The 20,572-nt window shown below is 44.2% G+C and overlaps 1 protein-coding gene and 1 long non-coding RNA gene across 2 annotated transcripts in view; one reads left to right on the top strand and one right to left on the bottom strand.

Moving 5' to 3' along the window:
• The window catches only part of HNF4A (hepatocyte nuclear factor 4 alpha), a 199,420-nt gene that overhangs the window by 93,922 nt on the left and 84,926 nt on the right, over window positions 1-20,572 (bottom strand). The window lies entirely within an intron of this gene.
• LOC143935974 (uncharacterized) overlaps window positions 14,081-20,572 on the top strand; it is a 63,282-nt gene continuing 56,790 nt past the window's right edge. Inside the window, exon 1 of the long non-coding RNA XR_013263593.1 lies at window positions 14,081-14,457. This is a non-coding gene — a long non-coding RNA (uncharacterized LOC143935974). The remainder of the gene's footprint in view (window positions 14,458-20,572) is intronic.

Raw genomic sequence — 20,572 nt, 5'->3', positions numbered from 1 at the left:
GTGCTGCTGATCTCCTGCAGCTGCTTTGCAGCCTTTTCATGTCTACATGTACTCCAGCAATGACTGCATGCCATTTATCAGGGCGGGCAGAATTCCTAATGGCAACCATGCCTGCCTAATGTGTGTTCAAATGGCCACTTGAAGTCTTCCCTGGAAATCTGTATGACAGGGTTATAATAAAGGAGTACAATTGGGAGAAAGGGAAGGTTTTCACGCTATAACACAAAGTGCCTAAACAAGAACATTGACAGTGTTTTAATGAAAGATGCAAATTTAGAAACATGAAAAAAATAAAGAAAATTACTTTAAAGCTACATTAACATGTCAAAGTTTATAAGAGATTTAAGAGATTGGGTTTACTTATACTTTAAGGCTCAACTGTAGACAGCACATTTTACTTTGGATTGGGAGAGATCAGGGGAGCTTAGAGATTCTGTACTGGTAGCCATGTTCCGTGGACTACAACCACCTGCCTGCTATCAATTATCCATTTTTATTTCCATTACAACAGACACATCAAGCCCTGATGAAAGGAGTACTTTGGAGCCCCCAAATATGTTGAATACAGTGGCAGCTAATGGTCAATTTTTTTTCATCCAGCCAACCAACCACATAAACCCCCCCCCCCCCCCCCCGTCGCTTGCTCAATCACCGCTCCCCCCGATCGCTCGCCCATTGCCCGCCGACCCCGCACTTACCCCATCCGAGTCGCGGCTTCAGCGGGTTCCCCCCTACGTCTCCCCCCAAGTCCCGGCGATCACTTCTCCTCCTGACCATTCAGGAAATAGGACTCGTGGCCAGTTGGATCTCAGGAACCCACTTGCTGATTGGCCAGGAGGAGAAACAGGAAGACATTAGCAAATATTTTTTGTTAATGTCACACAACTGGGTGGGCTCCGGGCGCAGTACTCTGTGCCCAGAGCCCACCCTTTTAGAAGCCAATTCGAGCCTCTGGCTCTAATCATGTGCTTCAAGCCCTGATGAAAGGAGTAGTTTGGAGCCCCCATGTTGGATACAGTGGCGGCTGGTGCTCAATTTTTTTTTCAGCCAGCCAACCAACCACATACCCCGTCCAAGTCGCGGGTTCCCCCCTGCGTCTCCTCCCAAGTCCTAGTAGTCGCTTCTCCTCCTGACCAATCAGGAAATAGGACTCATGACCAATTGGGTCTCAGGAACTGCTTCCTGATTAGCCGGGAGGAGAAACAGGAAGACATTAGTGGATTAGAGAGGCGGTGCCCCTGCGCCCTGCATGAGCAGCCACCACTGGTTGGATACCTTTGTGAACTTTAGTCAACTGTTTGAGTGAATAAAGATGCTTTGGATGCCTTGGTGCCTGGCTTTTTAAATTTTTCCTTCAATGCAGAGCTGTAGGCAACTGCCTCTGCTGTCCTACCACCTCTACATCATCAGGATGCCTCCAGTGATGAAGTGTGAGGTGCAAGGCCGGATTAAGAGCATCATCGGCCTGGTGCTGAGGACTTTGGAGGGCCATTTTTATCGTTAATAAATAAAATTAAAATGCAAACAAATTTTTAATTAGGTATTTTTAACAAACTGCTCATTCACACTATGTGCAAGAGAACCCCGTGCGAATGAGCCCAAATTTTCTGTATACTTTTCTTTACATTTTTAAATTTTTTTAATTATTTGTTGCAATCTTGTATTGTTTACATTCTTTTTTTTTTTTTTTTTTTACAATTTTACTTTTTTATAATTTTTTTTCCAGTGGAGGGCAGTGGACGGTGTCAGCAGTTTTTTTTTTATTTCATTTTTTTATAACTTATTTTTTACAATTTATTTATTTTATTTTATTTTTTCAAAATGCATTTGGGGCCGGGGTTTTTGGCAGTGGACAGCATCAGTAGGGCAATGGCAGTGGCCAAATGGTCAGTCCAACCCCGCTGGGCCTATATTAAAGGTGGGGGCTTGGAGCTGCAGCTCCAATAGCCCCTACGTTAATCTGGCCCTGGTGAGGTGGCCATTTTTTTGGACAGTAACATTTATTAAAGTAAGTACAACTGAAGGAACATAGTAAGCACATAAGGTACAAATGACAATTTAAAATTACAATAAAGGCATAAAGTGGCGTTTTGTTTGTCCCCCAATAATACCAGATCCCAGATAGCAAGCAATTGTGCTGCAAGTTTGAAAATGACTTGCTAAGCAATTTCTAGATGTGCCAGGCTTCCCACATTTGTTGCACAATTGCAGCAAGTCCGCATTGTATGACTCCAGATCAACTTTGCAAACATTCTGCAAGTCTGCTGCAATTTCTGATTCAGTTATGTTGTGCAATAGTCATCCCACCACAGGGGTCACTGTGGCTGAATTTTCATGCTGTAGGCTTGCTGAGCTCTTGCTATAGACTCACCACTGCAACTTTGCTCTTGCTAGAGACTTGCCACGCAATTTGCTACAACCTGGAAAAAGTGTCAGCTAGAACTTGTGCTTTAAGTGCTCTGCAAGTCTACAACTTGCCAGTGAAAATGTGCAGCAAGAAAAAAAGACTTACAATTCAACACTGCCACAAATTTGCGGCAAGTTATCCTTGCTATCTGGGGTGTAACAAGGCATAATGAATAGCGTATGAAAGAAAAACAGCAAAACAATCAGCATACGGTGTGTACATAAAAATGATATAAAATCATCAATACATACACTCAGGTGGCAGCAGTAAAAGGCCAAAGAGATCACACTAGATACATGTTATACTCAAACACGCGCTTCCGGAGATCATAGCCAGTGGTCCCATATCTTTTTATATTTGGAAGGACACCCCCTATGGATATAGAATAATTTTTTGTTGGGCAAAGTATTATTTCTTTTATGCATCCAGGTGGTAAGTTCATGAGGTGTGGCCCTCATCCGTTGTCTGGCTATCAGTTTTCCGTCAGTGAACAGAGTTTCATGAAAGAAAATCTTGGTGAATGTATCTAAATCTGAATCAAGAAATAATCCTAACAGGAATTGTTTAGGGTGCAAGGTAAGTGGGGAACCCAAAGTGTCATGGAGGAATTTTACAACCTGTTTCCAGAAACCCTTTATGATCGGACAAATCCAAAGCAGATGATAGAAAGGACCGGTGCACTATGTATAATTGGGTAAGGCGATCTGACAACTTGGGCGACAATGCCTAAGTGTCCAGGACTTCATTCCATTCTTCATCGTCTATGTCACCCACATCTGCCTCCCACTGTGTCTTAATCCCAAAGGCTAGTTGGACAATGAAGAGGGAAGGAGTAACATACCATAGAACAGGGCTCAAAATTTCAAGTCCTGAGCTAATAGCCAGGCTTTAAGAGTTAATCGCCACTAGTTGCCCCACCCAACCCCTACCCTGCCTCACCCCTAATTCCACCCTCAACATGCCCTTGTAAATTATGAACTGGCACTGTTAAATGTTTTATGCAAAATTAAGTTACAAAAATAAATATTAACAATAACTTTAACAATATTAACATAAAGCATATCAGTGTCCATCAGTGCAGCCTCATCTGTGCCCATCAGTGCAGCCTCATCCATGCCCATCGGTGCAGCCTCATCCGTGCCCATCAGTGCAGCCTCATCAGTGCACACCAGTGTAGCCCCATCAATGCCCATCAGTGCAGCATATCAGTACCCATCAGTACAGCCTCATCAGTGCCCACCAGTGCCGCATCAGTGGCCTTCAGTGCAGCCTATTAGTGCCCATCAGTGCAGCATATCAGTGCTGCCTCATCAGTGCAGCATTTTAGTACCCATCAGTGCAGCCTCATCAGTGTCCATCAGTGCAGCTTATCAGTGCCCATCATTGCCACCTCATCAGTGGGCATCAGTGCCACCTCCGCAGTAGCCATCAGTGCAGCCTCATTAGTGCCCATCAGTGCAGCCTTATCAGTGCCCCTCATTTCCGCCTCATCAGTGGCCATCAGTGCAGCCTATTAGTGCCCATCAGTGCAGCATATCAATGCAGCATATCAGTACCCATCAGTGCAGCCTCATCAGTGCCTCATCAATGTCCATCAGTGCAACCTCATCAGTGGCCATCAGTGCAGCCTCATTATTGCTCATCAGCGCAGCCTTTTCAGTGCCCATCAATGCAGCCTATCATTGCCCATCAGTGCAGCCTTATTAGTGCCCATCAGTGCAGCCTTATCAGTGCCCATCAGTGCAGCCTCATTAGTGCCCATCAGTGCTGCCTCATCAGTGCTTATTAGTACCCATCAATGCAGCCTATCAGTGCCCATCAGTCCCCATCAGTGCCCATCAATGCAGCCTATCAGTGCAGTCTATCAGTGCCCATAAGTGCAGCCTCATCAGTGCCCATCAATGCAGCCTATCAGTGCAGCCTCATCAGTGCCCATTAATACAGCCTATCAGGGCCCATCATTGTAGCCTATCAGTGCCTATAAGTGCAGCCTTATCGGTGCCCATCAATGCCACAGGGATCTCAGGGCGGAATCAGGAGGATTGCTGGCCAGATCACACAGAGCAGGGAACTCCTGCTTTAACAAAGCTTGGAGGTTAAAACACAGGCTGCTGACAAACAAAGTCCCACCTCCTGGACCGGCATTGGACCAGTGTGCTTTCTATCATAGGAGCCAGTCCAGGAGGTGGGACATTGTTTGACAGCAGCCGGCATTTCATGTCCAAGCTGTGTCACAGCGGGAGATCCCTGCTCTGTGTGATCGGGCCAGCACTCCTGACAGTTTCCTGGCTGATTGCTCCTGGCTTGATTGCTGGTTTGGCCTTTTTTACAGGGCATTAGAGTGACCGGGGGGGGGGGGGGCAGGGAGGCAATTGCCCTGTAAAAAAAGGCTGCACTGCTTCTACCAAAAGCAATCAGCCACTGCATCACTGCTATACTCTTGTCCTCAGCTAATTTCCACTTTCCAAATGCGAGCAGGCAAGTGGAAATTTTGAGGGCTGCCATAGAATATAGCTATCACTTTGTGGGTGTCTGTGCCTTTAACCACTTCCATGAATGAACTTGGGACTGACTGTGGGTCATTTTTAAAGTGATATTTTAATTACACATAAAGCCTTGTGGGCTACGCAAGCTCTTGACTTCTTATAAGTCCTGAATACTCCAACAGCGAGATCTTCCTGCCATAATTTCTGACTCTGCACCTATCCACCTAGGGGTTTTGGGTATCCCCAACCAACTTTGTGTATTCCAGTTCCTCTTGTTACATTCTCTATAACATATGTAGCAGATGACATTTTGGACCAAATGTCATACGCATGTAAATTTAGTTTTTGCCTCAGAATAGTTAAGAGGGTTAATTACGTAGGTTGGCCGTGACATCAGTCTGGCCGGGCTGTGTTGGAAGTTCTGCCTGGTCATGTGAGCAGTGAGGTGCACATGACAGGCCAGAACCAGGTCTGGTTGGACGTTTTGAGTATCAACCTTCTCGGAACCAATCAGTGGGAGCGACGGGCCCGCTGGGGATCTGGGAAGGGGTACGTAAGATGTGTGGGTCACATGTCGAGAGAGTGGAGTTCGTGAGGCCCGTGTGGTCTGTTCTGGTTCCAGGACCGGGGTTGCCCCACGAGGGGTCCCGGTCACGGGGTGTTCGCCACCCCACAACATGTTCCTGTTAGAGGCCCCTGATAGACCTGGTCTGGGGTAGGGATCCGTCTGTTCCCGAGTCTTGGAACCTGCTGGTCCGAGGAGCAGTAACTGAGGGAGGATTCAAGGTGTCCGGTTGTGCTCTTGGCTTGGAGAGGCACCACAGCTCGTGGAAGTGACCGGGGGAGGACTCTTCGGAGGAGGGCCAGCAAGTGGCATCCTGGGAAGTGCCTGGTTACTGAGTTGGGAAGGACATTGACAAATTCATGTTTTTCCAGTACCATTGAGGAGACGGGAAACGTTCCGGGTACTGAGGAAAAAGGTTCCTGCTCACCCTTAGTTACAACTTGTATACGTTCATAGTATTGCTTCAAGTTTTGAGTCAACGTGCTGACTGCCATGATCTCTGGCTAGAGATCTGTTCAGCCTTGAAGTACCCAGCTGCGAGTGGCTACTCTCTGGGTGGAATCAGAGACTTTGCTAGACCTGCAGTTCAAGGTGCCTGAGTTCTTCACCCGTGTCCTCTGTTCCCATGAGAGACTGTGTTATTGGATGTAACTACTGCAAAATAAAACCTTTTAAAAAGGACTTTATCCGTGTCAGCGTTCAAGTCGTTGGGTATCAACCCTGGGAACCCCTAGACGTGGAGGAGCAGGCCAGGAGGAGGTAACCAGTAAGCCCAATAAGTCAAGGCCGCCCTGCAAGGGTATATGGCCGCTACACATAAAACATCCATCAGGGATGGTGTGACCTCCTTATAATGGGAACAGCAAGTATGCAGCACTGAGAGAGACTGTTTAGCCATTTTGGGTGATCAGGGTTTCTCAACCAGGTTTCATGAAAAGCTAAAGTTCCTCTAGAGGCTGCGAGGGGTTCCTTAAGAAATTAGCAATTTCTTTCTCTCATAGTTATTTCTGTCTCTGTTGCATGGTCACTACTTGTGACAGGGTACAGTGGTACAGGGCAATTCGTGGTCTGACAGTACCTCAGCCTGCCCCATCTGATGTACCCAATTTAAACACACACCAATATATTTTTATCAGTGTAATACATAATTGGTGGGTTATAGCTAGCTGCACATCAACTGATAAGGATTATGAAATCACACTATTTTTGGATTGTCCATGTGACTCCCTGTTATATTCTCATGGATTTCCAGCTAATATTTAATCTGTTTAAAGCTAATAGGTACTAATGCCAATATCTCAGGGGCGTAACTATAGGGGGTGCAGCAGTTGCGACCGCAACTAGGCCCTGTGCTGCAGGGGGCCCATGCAGCCCCCTCTACATATGGCCGGCAGCAGCATAGGCAGCTAGGGGTACCAGTGCACCATGCACACGGGTGGCTGGAGGTGGAGGGTGACTAGCAGAGCTCCATGCTCAACTATCGCACTGGCTGCTCTTTAGTTGTGCATTCCCCGCATGACCTGTGTCCTCGGCTGGCTCCTCAGAGTACCCCTCTCCTGCTCCATGCATTGCCGCTCAGTTCGATGTCTGCTCTCCCCAGCCAGAGTCCCGCCCCCCCCCCCCGAGTCCGGCCCATACTGCACTGCATACTTCTCCCGGGTAAACAAACTTTAAGCACACAGATGCAGTGCAACCCTATGAGAGCCGGACACTGCAGGCTTGTCTGCCAGCCCCCCTCCTCCCCCGTCATACACAGAAGATGAAAGGTCTTTCTGGGAAACATGCTGATCACCCGTCCAGCACACTGGATGGAGCCCAGGCCAACATGGATGAGTGCGCGGCCTGCAGCTTGGTCATGGTGAGTGAGAGGACCCCATCCCCCACACACCATTACTTACCCCCTCCATCTCCCCCTGGGGACAGGGGCCCCTTCTCACGTGGGGACAGGGACCCCCATCTCCCCTGGGGACAGGGACCCCTTCTCACCTGGGGGCAGTAACTTCATCTGCCCTGGAGAAAAGGATCTCATCTCTTCTGGGGACGGGGACCCCATCCTGCCTAGGGACAGTGCCCCAATAGTGCACCTGAAAATAAAAAAAATAATAATAAAAAAAAACTACTGATGCCAGTGGTGGAACTACAGGGCTCACAAAGGTCATACCTGTGACCACGCCCTGGAGTTCCACTGCCAGACTCGGAGGGAAGGGCCCTGGCTGGGGTTCAGGGGAGGCCCTTCATGGTTTCTTGCATCGGGGCCCTGAAGGTTCTAGTTACGCCACTGCAATATCTCGTATGGTAGCCACTTTATATGTGTGTAAAAACAACAAAAATACATGCATTCCACAAGCTTAAAGATGATACGGACACCAGTATATGGAACCATCTTTATATGGTTGAAAACCAATTAATTGGAAGTGGTGGGAAAAATGCCCCTTACGTTGGTGGTTAGTGGGAAGAATGTTCCCTTTTTATTGTGGTGGTCAGAATGCCACCCTTAGAAATAGCCAAAAAGCTCTTTGGTGTTGCGCCACTGACTCTGCCAAGTGACATTGGCCCTAGGACTATGCAGGCACCATCAGTTGGGAAGTTAATAATCACAGCTTAAGGAACCACTATAAACCTCAGAAGGAAACCTAAGGTTCCATGGAATGCTGGTTGAGAATGACTTGATTAGCTCTACAGAATGTCATATCTATCAGCATGTCCAATACAGAATGACCAACATCATATTACAACACTAATAAAATAGGGCAAAACAGATAATTATTACTTTTTTTTGAAATGTTGATTATGCCACTGCCCTGTCTTACAGCATCCATCCGACCAGGAGGGTGGAGTGACTCTTTAAAGATTGTGGCCTTTGCTGATAGAATGATGACATCGTAGGATTGTACAGGTTCAAGGCAACATTACATACTTGTCTTGGTCCATCAACCTAATCTCTACATTTTCAAAGGTTTCACAAAAAACAAAACCATTCCAAAAACAAGACCAAGTGTAATATTTATTCTAGCTGTTCTGAAACAAATGCAAACATTCCATCTCGACACACTGGTGAGGTGAACAGAGGCACCGAGAGTGGAGCTACCATTGAAACAAAAACTTTATTCCTATAAATCTATTTTAACAATTTAAAAGGATAATTAGATATAACAATTTGACCACCTTTATTCACAAGACCTCTGTGTGCTATGGCATTGATCATGTCATCACTGCATAGAATGGCTGCACCAATGCTAACCACACATAGCATCCAAGAATCTTCTCTGTGTAAATGATAGTAGCAAAGATGGGTACTTCTGATGCATGATGGAGGTGAAAAACACTATGGGAACTTATTGATCACCTTTTTGGTTAGTATTTCGACTTTTTAGTTGTGCAGAACTGCCAAAATCTACTCTAAAATCAATCTGTATTAGTACCTTTAATACCATTCACATCTGCTACATCACATAGTTACATAGTAGGTGAGGTTGGAAAAAGAAAAGTCCATCAAGTCCAACCTATGTGTGTGATTATATGTCAGTATTACATTGTATATCCCTGTATGTTGCCGTCGTTCAGGTGCTTATCTAATCAGTTTTTTAAATTATCGATGCTCTCAGCTGAAACTACCGCCTATGGAAGGGAATTCCACATCCTTGCCGCTCTTACAGTAAAGAATCCTCTACGCAGTTTAAGGTTAAACCTCTTTTCTTCTAATTTTAATGAGTGGCCATGTGACTTATTAAACTACCTTCCATGGAAAAGTTTTATCTCTATTCCGGGGTCACCAATATGGTATTTTCAAATTTAAATCATATCCCCTCTCAAGCATCTCTTCTCCAGAGAGAATAAGTTCAGTGCTCTCAACCTTTTATCATAACTAATGTCCTCCAGACCCTTTATTAGCTTTGTTGCCCTTCTTTGTACTCGTTCCAGTTCCAGTACATCCTTCCTGAGGACTGGTGCCCAGTACTGGACAGCATACTCCAGGTAATGCCAGACCAGAGTCTTGTAGAGTGGGAGAATTATCGTTTTATCTCTGGAGTTGAACCCCTTTTTAATGCATGCCAATATTCTGTTTGCGTTGTTAAAGCAGCTTGGCATTGCATGTCATTGCTGAGCCTATCATGTACTAGGACTCCCAGGTCCTTTTCCATGCTAGATTCCCCCAGAGGTTCTCCCTCTAGTGAGTAGATTGCATTTATATTTTTTCCACCCAAATGCATTATTTTAAATTTTTCTACATTGAACCTCATTTGCCATGTAGTTACCAACCCCATTCATTTGTTCAGATCTTTTTGCAAGGTTTCCACATCCTGCAGAGAAGTTATTGCCCTGCTTAGCTAAGTATCGTCCCCAAACACAGAGATTGAACTGCTTACCCCACCATCCTCCAGGTCATTTATGAACAAAGTTTGCAAAGTTTTCACATCCTGTGGAGAAGTTATTGCCCTGCTTAGTTTAGAATCATCCACAAATACAGAGATTGAACTGTTTACCCCATCCTCCCGGTCGTTTATGAACAAATTAAATAGGATTGGACCCAGCACAGAACCCTGGGGGACCCCACATCCCACCCCTGACAATTTCCCCATTTATCACCACCCTCTAAACTCGCCCTTGTAGCCAGTTTTTAAACCATGTACTCACCCTATGGTCCATGCCAACGGACCTTATTTTGTACAGTAAACGTTTATGGAGAACTGTGTCAAATGATTTTGAAAAATCCAGATACACCACATCTACGGGCCTTCCTTTATCTTGATGGCAACTCACCTCCTCATAGAAGGTTAATAGATTGGTTTGGCAAGAATGATTCTTCATGAATCCATGCTGATTACTGTTAATGATACCGTTTTCATTACTAAATCTTGTATATAGTCCCTTATCATCCCCTTCCAGAGCTTGCAAACTATCGATGTTAGGCTAACTGGTCTGTAATTCCCAGGGAAGTATTTTGGCCCTTTTTTGAATATTGGTGCTACATTGGCTTTTCTCCAATCAGCTGGTACCATTCCAGCCAATAGATTGTCAGTAAAAATTAGGAACAATGGTCTGGCAATTACTTGATTGAGTTCCCTAAGTACCCTCGGGTCCCGGTGATTTATTAATGTTAAGTTTTCCAAGTCTATTTCTAATTCTGTCCCCTGTTAGCCATGAGGGTGTTTCTTGTAATGTGCCATGAGGATAAACACTGCAGTTTTGGTTACTGAAGCTGCCCGATTCCCTCGTGAAGACTGAGGAGAAGAATAAATTCAATATATTCACCATCTCCCCATCCTTTGTAACCATATTTCCTTCCTCATTCTTTATGGGGCCAATATTGTCTATCCTCCCTTTTTTACTGTTTATATACTTAAAGAATTTCTTGGGATTTTTTTTGCTCTCCTCCACTATGTGTCTTTCGTGTTCTATCTTAGCCGTCCTAATTGCACCCTTACATTTCTTGTTGCATTCTTTGTAACGTCTGAATGCTGATGATGATCCCTCAGCCTTGTATTTTTTGAAAGCCTTCTCATTTGCTTTTATATGCATTTTTACATTGGAATTAAGCCATCCAGGACTTTTGTTTGCTCTTTTAAATTTATTTCCCAATGGGATGCACTGGCTAATGGCCTTATTTAATATGCTCTTAAAGCAAACCCATGTCTCCTCTGTGTTCTTTGTTCCTAAGATTTTATCCCAAATTAATATATTCTAGCAAGGTTCATAGTTTAGGGAAGTTTGCGCTTTTGAAATGCAGTGTCTTTGTATTCCCCTTATGTTTCCTATTTGTGTGATTTATACTGAAGCCAATTGATCTGTGATCGATGTTTCCTAAATGGCCTCTTCTGTCCAAAAAGAACTATTCTTAAAATCCCCCCCCCCCCAAGAAATGTGTGCTATTCTAAAGAGACGCTGTCACCTGTCAATGCACTACAAAGACACAATGGCTCCAGATAGCTCATCAAACCAGCATAGTATACCCACCCATACATGTTACGCTCCCTTGCTGCCTCCCCTCCCCACTCTATCTGAGCCTTTTCTAATAGAGTAGGGCTTCTAAGTATTGGGGAGAATGGGGCCAGGCCCAAACACTGTCACATAGTGGAGGGGGTGTAGAGTCATCCACCTGGATGACCTAAGCTCCCACTTGGCTTACTGCAATGAGGAGGCAGCAAAGAATCATGGATAAGGGATTAAATCTTTCCGGGGCGGGGTGGGTGGCCTATCAAAAGGCAATCTTACACTGACAGTGTCTCTTAAAATGAATCTGTAGGTGGGGTGCAGCGTAATGCAGATGAACAACACACTCAGTCCCAGTGCAATGAAAGAACTTATTGAAATAATGCACAAACAGTTCACAAATAACCTGATGGAAAAAGCTGGTTTCATACTGTGCATATGCGAGTTGCGCAGCACTTTCTGAATAGTCCCGTTGTCTTCTGGGACAAACACGGGGTCCCAGAAGGCAGCTGGGGGAAGGAGGAGGGCTGGATGCAACCGTGGAAGTGATGTACCTCACAGGGGCGACATAGAAAGAAAGTCCTGAAGGAAAAAATGCAAAAAGGGTACCAAAAAGAAAAAAATATTTTGGAAAACGAGTTGTGTTTTTGCCTGGAACTCCGTTTTAACCAGTTCCCGACCGGCACACGCCGATGTACGTCAGCAGAATGGCACGGGCAGGCATATTGGCGTACAGGTACGCCCATTTTTATATGCCGCCCTGCCATCGCATATGCGCCACCGAGGCCGCACTCGCATGCCGGTCGGGACCCCCGTGAGTCCGGTCGCGGGTCCCGCGGACTCGATCGCCGTGGGGATAACTGCAATCGTCTCACGGGGAGGCTGAACAGGGAGATGCCGTTGTAAACAGCATCTCCCCATTCTGCCTAGCAACAAGTGACGCTGATCTCTTCTCCATGTGATTGAAGCAGAGATCAGTGTTCACTAACACAAAGCCCAGCCCCCCACAGTTAGTAACACGCCCCTAGGAACACTTAACCCCTACACTGCCACCCCCTGGTTAACCCCTTCACTGCCAGTGTCATTTACACAGGAATCACTGCATTTGCATAGCACTGATTGCTGTATAAATGACAATGGTCCCAAAAATGTGTCAAAAATGTCCGATGTGTCTGCCACAATGTCGCAATCACAATAAAAATCGCTGATCGCCGCCATTACTAGTAAAAAAAAAAAAAAATGATTAATAAAAATGCCATGCCCAATCCCCTATTTTGTAAACCCTATAACTTTTGCGCAAACCAATCAATAATCACTTATTGCGATTTTTTTTACAAAAAATATGTAGAAGAATACGTATCGGCCTAAACTGAGGGAAAAAAATGTTTTTTTTATATATTTTTGGGGGATATTTATTATAACAAAAAGTAAAACATAATGCATTTTTTTCAAAATTGGCGCTCTATTTTTGTTTATAGCGCAAAAAATAAAAACCGCAGGGGTGATCAAATACCACCAAAAGAAAGCTCTATTTGTGGGAAAAAAAGGACGTCAATTTTGTTTGGGAGCCACGTCGCATGACCGCGCAAATTGTCAGTTAAAGTGACGCCGTGCCGAATCACAAAAAGTGGTCTGGTCTTAAGCCAGCAATATGGTCCAAAAGTGGTTAAATAGGCTCTGCCTGACTCAAGATGGCTGCCAGCGTTACATGGGGTGGCAGCAACCAATTGCATGCTTCCCCTGTGACCCAGGAAACCATAGAGGAACTCTCCAACTGCAGTGCGTAAGAGCGCCACCTGCAATGGAGAAAGTAGACTGCACCTGCCTACAAATGCCTAACCCCATAACTTATAAAGAGCTAGCTGAACCTAGAAATCAGATTTTTGTGTGTGGTTCCCCTGCACATTGAATTCCTAGCAAGCATCTTTTATCCATTTGCAAGATAGCCTCATAAGAATTTCCAATTCTGCCCCACAGCCAATTTGCCCAATCTTGGACTAGAGCATCCAGCTGTATGAGAAGGATTCCTTGATTAGGTTTGTAGAAGAGATAGATACCGCCTACTATGGTGAAATGGGACCATCAGGATGTCCCAAAGATAAGAAGCTGGAGGATTATGCATTTAAAGTGGTTGTAAACCCTTAAAAAACACTTTGACCTACAGGTAAGCCTAGATTAAGGCTTACCTGTAGGTCCAATAAATATCTCCTAACCCTATACGGTTTAGGAGATATTTGCCAAAACACAGGCACACGCATGCGCCGTAGACAGCGGTGCGCCGCTGTCAACGGCGATATGCCGTGAGTGGCGGCTCCCGTGCGCATGCGTGGGACTGACGTCATCGTGGCTTCGTCGAATGACAGCTGCGGAGCAGCGAGACCCACCGCGAAGATGGATGCTACAGGGGACAGTGGTGACTTCGCTGGCTCCTGTGTCAGGTAAGTGACACATAATGGGCTACTATGCGATGCATAGTAGTCCATTATGCTTTACCTTTGCAGGGAATCAAAGAGGAAGTAAACCCATCAGGGTTTACTTCCTCTTTAACCACTAGTACCCACGTAAAACTAAAATAACTATTAAATTGTCTTTCAGCAGTCTGAGGAAAGTGTCTAGAGACATCTGCACTGGGCCCCTTCTCTGCTGGGCCCTGTAGTCAATGTATAGTCTGCTGTAGCTAGAGTTGAATTTTTGCTTTACACTGTGATCCTTTAATCAGCTTTACTATCGAGGTACCTGATAAAGATCAACCATTCTAGAAGAAAAAAAAAACTGATATGAACAGTTCAGCTCTTTCTTAAAGCTGGAGAACTTTCCCTATTGTCCTAATGACAAATTCCAGTTTGTGGACAAAGTCCTGCACGCTCGAGAATATGGATCTCCGACCACTGACCAAACTCCAAGTAACAAGCTATTTATCCTTTTTTGAAGTTTGTACCTTTCTTAGTTTGGTAACTGCATGTGTCAGGAATACATCCATTTCTAGCTATGGCTGTTTTACCGGGAATACCTTCTTTAGTCTCGGACCACGGAGTGGATTCATTTAACGGAAACAATAGGGCCAGCAGGTAAGTTACATCTTAAAACATTGGCTTACCTGTTGACCTTTTCAAGTGATGAATTGCTTCCAACTTAATACTCAGGGCTTGTATGGAATAAAATATGTTTAATGTGATTTGGTAAAGGACTGACAACCATTTCAGCAATATGAAGGCTTCTAACTTTAATTTTGCTTTTATATATTGATGCTTTTTGGATTGTATACATAGTATCTATCTATCTATCTATCTATCTATCTATCTATCTATCTATCTATCTATCTATCTATCTATCTATCTATCACAATAGTTTTCTATGTACATTATTACAAATGACACTTAAATATAAATGGAGAGAATTTAGAAATGAAAGTGTGTGTCTATACAAAACATTGTTAGTTTTGAATAGAGAGTGGTGGGACCTCTGTCAGGTTTTTACTGATAACCAGGTATCTGAGAGATTTCCCCTCACACGCTGTCACAGTTTACTAAAACTGAAGCACTGAGAATCTGGTGCAGCTATAACCAATCAGCTTCTAACTTCAGCTTGTTCAATTAAGCTTCGGCAATAAAACCTATAAGCTGATTGGTTGCTATGCACAGCTGCACCAGACTCTGTGTTCACCAGTTTTAGTAAATCTCCCCCCAGTGACAACACAGTTTCATAAGACAGAAAGTAAGGGAAGGTTCTAGCCTTCTCCTCTAATTAAAAGCAATTTTATTTTTGTTTGGGTTGCTAAAGCCCTGTACACACTATCAGATTGTCTGCTGAGTTTTTCCTTCAGATTTACCAAAACCATGTAGTAGAAGGGCCTGCCTGATTGCATACACATTGAAACTCCTAATGCCCCGTACACACGAGAGGACTTAATTCCGACAGACCTCCAAAGGAGTTCCGCCGGAGTTCCGACGGAGTTCTGGCGGACTTTTCGACCGAACGGACTTGGACACACACCATCACACCAAACTCCGACGGAGTCGAACGTGATGACGTACGACTGGATTCGAATAAGGAAGTTCATAGCCAGTAGCCAATAGCTGCCCTAGCGTCGGTTTTAGTCCGTCGGAGTAGCATACACACGAGCGGATTTTTCGAAGGGGACCGGGTCCGGCGGAGTTCCGTCGGGAAAATTTGAAGCATGCTTCATTTCTAAAGTCCGTCAGACTTTAGCAAAGCTAAAGTCCGTTGCAGCCCACACACGATCGAATAGTCTGCCGGACTCAGTCCGTCGGACTTTGGATGTCGAAAAGTCCGCTTGTGTGTACGCGGCCTAAGGCTTGACCTCATATTATATGGTTTTGGTAAATCTGAAGGAAAAACTCAGCAGACAATCTGATAGTGTGTATGGGGCTTAATGGAGAGTTCCATTGTCAATGGAGCTTCAGATAGCAGTAAACTGCTAACAAATGTTCACTATTCTCTCCAAATGTAAAAAAAAAAAAAAAAAAAGTTTTGACTTGACATACACTTTAAATCTAACAAGCAGTGAATAGTTTTTACAATGCAAATGGCTTCTTTTACTAAAGGTAAATAGAGTGTGCACTTTGCAAGTGCAGTTGCTCCAGAGCTTAGTAATTGAGGGGAAGCGCTACGCTACGGACTTCCATCATCCAATCAGTAGTGGGGTCCTCCAGGGTTCTATGTTGGGACCAATCCTATTTAATTTGTTCATAAACGACCTGGAGGATGGAATAAACAGTTCAATCTCTGTATTTGCGGACAATACTAAGCTAAGCAGGGCAATAACTTCTCCGCAGGATGTGGAAACCTTGCAAAAAGATCTGAACAAATTAATGGGGTGAGCAACTACATGGCAAATGAGGTTCAATGTAGAAAAATTTAAAATAATGCATTTGGGTGGCAAAAATATGAATGCAATCTATACACTGGGGGGAGAACCTCTGGGGGAATCTAGGATGGAAAAGGACCTGGGGGTCCTAGCAGATGATAGGCTCAGCAATAGCATGCAATGCCAAGCTGCTGCTAACAAATCAAACAGAATATTGGTAGGCATTAAAAAGGGGATTAATTCCAGAGATAAAATGATAATTCTCCCGCTCTATAAGACTCTGGTCCGGCCGCACCTGGATTATGCTGTCCAGTTCTGGGCACTCAGGAAGGATGTACTGGAAATGGAGCGAGTACAAAGAAGGGCAACAAAGCTAATAAAGGGTCTGGAGGATAATAGTTATGAGGAAAGGTTGTGAGCCCTGAACTTATTCTCTCTGGAGAAGAGATGCTTGAGAGGGGATATGATTTCAATATACAAATACCGTAATGGTGACCCCACAATAGGGATAAAACTTTTTTGCAGAAGGGAGTTTAACAAGACTCATGGCCACTCATTAAAATTATAAGAAAAGAGGTTTAACCTTAAACTATGTAGAGGGTTCTTTACTGTAAGAGCGGCAAGGATGTGGAATTCCCTTCCACAGGCGGTGGTCTCAGCGGGGGGCATCGATAGTTTCAAGAAACTATTAGATAAGCACCTGAACGACCGCAAAATACAGGGATATACAATGTAATTCTGACATAATAATCACACACACATAGGTTGGACTTGATGGACTTGTCTTTTTTCAAGCTCACCTACATGTAACTATATGTAACTACAGGACCTTAATAAAATGTTAAAAGCCAGATTTTCGAACATAAAAAAAAAAAAAGACAAATATCTTACATTTGTATTAAAAATGTAAAAAACACATATGCCATGGGAAGAGCTTTATATTTCAATCAGCGCCCCTTCTTGTTTTTACATACTGTCCAGGTAGGGAGATGAGCAATGATCCGCCGTGTTCAGGGACACCTCGCTCCAAGCTTTTTCTAAGCTTAAAATATAAAAATGGGGTGCTTTGCTAGTTTTTTACTTTTTTTTTTTTTTTTTTAAATAATGAACATTTACCAAGCCATGGATGTCCTCCAGTGCTGGTCTTCTGCTATTTATTGTAGTGCTTGTTTAGAGCACAGAGGGCTACAATTGTATGTATGTCCTTCCCCTATGTATAAAGCCCTTGCCACTACCTTAGTGCAATGTATTAAGCTTGGTGGAGTTCTCCAGCACCTTCCTTTTTTTCAAGGGCAAGAAAATGCAGTTTTTATAAACCAGAAAAATGATCTAAAAAAAAGAAATTAAATAATTGGGTGTATTGATTATTTATTCTAGACGTGGAAAACTTGTGAGCTGAAACATCAAGCCTCAGTGCTAGTCTGCCGGTCATCCATTCTCCCTCTAATCAGTGTATTTGTCATTATTTATTTAGTAATGGTATTTTGCTGTGGGACAGACCTGGAGCCTGAACTCCTCTCTTATCAGGGAATACAGGTTAGAGGGCATTTGTGCAATGTCTTGCTGAATCTGATATGGTCCAATCCTCATTTCACCCTGTTTGGAAGCCAGATTCAATCTGACTCATCACAAAAAAAGAAAAAAAAAAAATACAAAAAGTTGACTTCAGTTTATAAAATTTGCTAAAACTGGAAAAGGGAAGAAAACAGTGTTGAGTTCTATTGCTCTTTGCAGCAGATTGACGTACAGGTGACGTGTAATACAGCGTTATAGTATGGCTGTACAGTGACCTTAAAGAGGAAGTAAAGGCTATTTAAAAAAAAAAAAAATAATGCAATCTGCAAGGCAAAGGCATAATGAGCTAGTATGCATAGCATACTAGCTCATTATGAATAACTTACCTGAGAACGAAGCCCCCGAAGCAGTCATCCGTCTTCATCTTCGCTGCTGCTATGTATCCCGGAGTGACTTCCGGGTCTCGCTGCTCCGGCGCTGTGATTCGCCGGAGTCGCGATGACATCACTCCCGCACATGCACACGGGAGCCGACACCAGCGGCATATCGCCGTGATCTGCGGCCTGCTCAGTGCGCCTGCATGCACCGTAGACAGCGGTGCCTGTTTTTTTGTAAATATCTCCTAAACCGTGTAGGTTTAGGAGATATTTCTTGGACCTACAGGTAAGCCTTAATCTAGGCTTACCTGTAGGTCAAAGTGGTTTGTAAGGGTTTACAACCACTTTAAATGGAACCTGTTATTTGTGGCAATATCACTTTTGAGGACTTTAGTTGAGAGATTTCACTTCTAGAGGCCTTGGGAAACAAGACGCAGGAGGGCAGTTTATTATTATTATTATTATTATTATTATTATTATACACGATTTATATAGTGCCGACAGTTTACGCAGCACTTTACAATGTATGGGAAGGACAACACAATTACAGTACAGTTCAATACAAAAGGTACAGGAGGGTCCCGGCTCGTAGAGCTTACATTCTAAAGGGAGGGGGTGGTACAAAAGGTAATAGCTGCAGAGAATGATTTGATGGGGGTGGCTCGGGGACAGTTAGGTGGGTGTGGGATAGGCTTCCTTGAATAAATGAGTTTTCAGGGATAGGTGGACAGGGTAGGGGCTGATCAGCTATACTGGGGAAGGGAGTTCCAGAGGATGGGAGAGTAAGGTGACCAGAATTTTTAAATGAAATCCTGGGATATATTTTTTTTTTACTAGTAATGGCAGCAATTAGCGACTCTCTGCCTGTCGCAGCTGCCGCCCGCCTCACAGCCTGTTAAGTCTTACTCTCTGGGCCCCCGGCTACTACTGGGTGGGGAGCCGAGGAAGATCACTCGGCCAGGGAAGGCAAGGAGATGGGCAGGTGGCTGGCCGGGACTTGAGCCAAAGCAGAAGAACATGCTAGCTGGAGCGGAATGGGCATGCACCCAAAACTGAAGAAATATTCTCTCCGCTCCGACCAGCACATGATCATAAGAAAGGGGCACAGATAATGAAAAAAATACACCCCCACCCCCTAAGCTAGTAGGGGGGGGGGGGGTCATAATTCCTATTTTTTTTATTTTGCACTGACTGTCTTTAAAATTGCCTTTGTCCCCTGTTCAAATCCAATCCAGGGACAAAACCAGGGACAGACTTGGTTCGGGGACAGTGTCCTCAGTCTGGGGACTGTCTCTGGAAACCGGGGATGTCTGGTCACCCTATAGGAGAGGCTCTGGAGAAGTGTTGAAGGCGAGCATGGGAGGCGGTAACAAGTGAGCTAGAGAGCAGGAGGTCCTGGGAGGAGTGGAGGGGATGATTTAGGCGATATCTGCAGATGAGGTTGGTGATGTGGATGGAGGCGATGTTGTGAATAGCCTTGTATGTTATGATTAGCATTTTGAATTTTACACGGTGGGGTAGGGGAAGCCAGTGAAGGGATTGGCAGAGAGGGGCAGCCGTCATGGATCGGTTAGTGGGGTGTATTAGTCTAGCAGCAGAATTCATAATAGACTGAAGGGGGGATAGCCTGCGCAAGGGTAGGCCATTAAGTTGCAGTAGTCAAGGCGGAAAATAATCAAGGCGTGAATAAGTTGCTTTGTGGTCATTAGTCAGGAAGGGTCGAATTTAGTTTAGCAACAACACCAACAAATGGAGTATCAGCTTTGTGTGAAGGACCCTTTAAACCTAATGACTAAAATCTCATATTTCTATATGTTAACGTTACTGTACTTTCAAAAGTTGATTCAATGTTTTTCAATCAGCAGATTTCATTGAATTAATGTTATGCAATCCTGCCATAAAAGTATCCCAAGTGTTTATGGCAATGGGTGTCATTATTAATGGCTGTATAATCTATGTGAACCATCTTGGTGACCATGGTGCAATGCCTCTGTTCGTATAGGTACAATAAGTCATTTCAATATTTTTCAATCAGCAACTTATTTCAAATTTATCTTATTTGATCCTGCCATAAAAGTATCCCACGTATTTCTGGCAATGGGTGACATTATTTATGACGGTACCATGCTGGGTGAACCATCTTGGTGGCCACGGTAGGACTTTATATGGTGCGATGCCTGTGTACAGTATGACCTAATGCCCAATTCCGTGCTGGTAGGGTTAAGTCATCCATGACACTATCACTGCCATTTCTGGGAATTTGATATCCATACAATTGCTGATAAAGTAGTTACTTATTGCTCAGGACACTTACTTTGTTTTTCACTGTGTCTTGTGTAATAAAGATAAAACCCATCCTATTCTTCTTAATAGAGTGCAAATTGCCAGCTAGATCTGATGATCTGCTTGATTTGATGGAGCAGAGTTGACCATAGATGTAAATGGAGGGTCATGCAGGTAATG

Source organism: Lithobates pipiens, unplaced genomic scaffold, assembly GCF_037356315.1.
Source record: "Lithobates pipiens isolate NorthernLeopardFrog02 unplaced genomic scaffold, aLitPip1_a1.2 Scaffold_28, whole genome shotgun sequence".
In the NCBI taxonomy this organism is placed as follows: domain Eukaryota; kingdom Metazoa; phylum Chordata; class Amphibia; order Anura; family Ranidae; genus Lithobates; species Lithobates pipiens.
The sequence above is the reverse complement of the archived record's forward strand: the minus strand, read 5'-3'. Positions and strand labels throughout refer to the sequence as shown.